This window comes from Hirundo rustica, unplaced genomic scaffold, assembly GCF_015227805.2.
Source record: "Hirundo rustica isolate bHirRus1 unplaced genomic scaffold, bHirRus1.pri.v3 scaffold_664_arrow_ctg1, whole genome shotgun sequence".
Lineage (NCBI taxonomy): Eukaryota > Metazoa > Chordata > Aves > Passeriformes > Hirundinidae > Hirundo > Hirundo rustica.
In genome coordinates this window covers 1-2613 of record NW_026690706.1, presented here as the reverse complement: position 1 = coordinate 2613, position 2613 = coordinate 1, and the positions used below count along the sequence as shown (strand labels likewise).

The 2613-nt window shown below is 58.4% G+C and overlaps 1 long non-coding RNA gene across 1 annotated transcript; it reads left to right on the top strand.

Annotated features, from left to right (window-relative positions):
• Positions 1-1297: 1297 nt before the first annotated feature.
• Positions 1298-2540, top strand: LOC120748187 (uncharacterized). The gene is made up of 3 exons (XR_005699319.2): positions 1298-1419; positions 2192-2287; positions 2499-2540. It is a non-coding gene; the product is annotated as an uncharacterized LOC120748187 (long non-coding RNA).
• The last annotated feature ends 73 nt before the right edge of the window (positions 2541-2613 follow it).

The following is a 2613-nucleotide window of genomic DNA, read 5'->3' as shown; positions in this document are numbered from 1 at the left end:
GGATCCGCGTTCCACTCCCGGGATCCGCGTTCCATCCCCGGGATCCGCGTTCCATTCCCGGGATCCGCGTTCCATCCCCGGGATCCGCGTTCCATCCCGGGATCCGCGTTCCGTCCCCGGGATCCGCGTTCCACTCCCGGGATCCGCGTTCCATCCCCGGGATCCGCGTTCCATTCCCGGGATCCGCGTTCCATCCCCGGGATCCGCGTTCCATCCCCGGATCCCTGTTCCATCCCGGGATCCGTGTTCCGTCCCCGGGATCCGCGTTTCATTCCCGGGATCCGCGTTTCATCCCCAGGATCTGCATTCCATCCCCAGATCCGCATTCCATCCCCGGATCCCTGTTCCAGCCCGGGATCCGCGTTTCATTCCCGGGATCCGTGTTCCATCCCCGGGATCCGCGTTCCATCCCCGGGATCCACGTTCCATCCCCGGGATCCGTGTTCCATTCCCGGGATCCGTGTTCCATCCCCAGGATCCCTGTTCCATCCCAGGATCCGCGTTCCATCCCCGGGATCTGCGTCCCATCCCAGGATCCGCGTTCCATCCCGGGATCCGCGTTCCAGTCCGGGATCCCTGTTCCAGCCCGGGATCCGCGTTTCATTCCCGGGATCCGTGTTCCGTCCCAGGATCCGCGTTCCATCCCCAGGATCCCTGTTCCATCCCGGGATCCGCGTTCCATCTCCGGGATCTGCATTCCATCCCCGGATCCCTGTTCTATCCCGGGATCCGCGTTCCATCCCCAGATCGGCGTTCTATCCCGGGATCCGCGTTCCATCCCCAGATCGGCGTTCTATCCCGGGATCGGCGTTCCATTCCCGGGATCCCCATTCCACCCTCAGGGATCCGCGTTCCATCCTGAGATCCGCGTTCCATCCCAGGATCCACATTCCACCCTTGGGATCCATGTTCCATTGCCGGGATCTGCGTTCCATCCCAGGATCTGTTTTCTATTCCCAGGATCTCTGTTCCATCCCGGGATCTGTTTTCCATCCTTGGGATCCATTTTCCCCCTCCAGGATCTGTTTTCCACTCCCAGGATCTGTTTTCCCCCTCCAGGATCCGTTCCCCACCCCGGGATGCATTTTCCACCCCCGGGATCCGTTTTCCATTCCCAAGATCCGTTCCCCCCCCCGGGATCCATTTTCCACCCTCCAGGATCCGTTTTCCATCCTCGGGGTGATGGTTTTTTTCCAGCTGGGATCAAGCCGGGCTGTGGAAGGTGGTTCCATGGGATGAGCTGGGTTTGAAGCTCTTCCCAACCCCAGATCATTCCCGGATTTTGGGATTTTTCCCGCAGAAACCCTCTGGCTGCACATCCGGGCCCTGGGCCAATGGACCAACAGGCTCTACGAGTACTTCCAGCAGCTGGAATCGCACGGCCCGGAGCCGAATCCGCCCGGGAAGAGCCGGGAACAGGTCGGATTGTGGGATTGGGATGGGAGCAAAGGGAGGGGTGCAGTGGATGTGGAGCGGATCCCATGGGATCAGCCAGCTGGGGAATCCCTTGGGATGAGCATTCCCTGCTTGTCCGGCCTTGGAGGATTTGTGTTCCACAGAACGGGAATTTGTGTTCCATGGAACGGGAATTTGTGTTCCACGGAACGGGAATTTGTGTTCCATGGAATGGGAATTTGTGTCCAATGGAATGGGAATTTGCATCCTGTGGAATGGGAATTTGTGTTCCATGGAATGGGAATTTGTGTTCCATGGAATGGGAGTTTGCATCCTGTGGAATGGGAATTTGTGTCCCACAGAATGGGAATTTGTGTCCAGTGGAATGGGAATTTGTGTCCCGCGGATTGGGAATTTGTATCACATGGAATAGGAATTTGTGTCCCATGGAACGGGAATTTTTGTCCAATGGAGTGGGAATTTGTGTTCCACGGAATGGGAATTTGTGTCAAATGGAATGGGAATTTGTGTCACATGGAGTGAAATTTGGGATGGATGGATGGGATTCGGGATTGATGTGATTTTGTGCCCCACGGAATTGGATTTGGGATGGATGGGATTCGGGATCGATGGAATTTTGTGCCCCATGGAATTGGATTTGGGATGGATGGATGGGATGGGATGGTGGGATCTGGGATCGATGGGATTTTGTGCCCCATGGAATGGGAATCCGTGGAGGGCCAGCAGCTCCCTGGGAGCGGTGATCCCAGCGGCGATTCCCGGCCTTTGTTCCCAGGAAGGATCCGTGGCCTCGGGCAGGGACGGAGCCGTGGAGCTGACGGCATTCCGAGCCTCCGGAGCCGCTTTTCCGGGAAAGGACCCGGAGCAGGGGGTGAGCACCGCTCCCATCCCAGGGAACACCGAGGGGTCCCAGCCACCAAATGGGATAAAGCTCCCGAAAAAGCTCTCGGGAAAGAAATTCCTTGGATATTACTGCGGCATTGGAATTGCGTGTGCAGCCCGGTGGGGAAAACGCCCCAGATCCATGGAATTTTGGGAGTGCTTGGGAAGGGGGAATGGTCACTGCTCCCCTCTCCTCACAGGGCTCCGGGCCTGGGGAGAGCCGGCGCAGCTGCAGCGTCAAGGTGAGGGAGGACATTCCCGCCTTTCCTGGATCCCGGGAAATGGGCTGGGATCAGCATTCCTGATCAGCGTCCC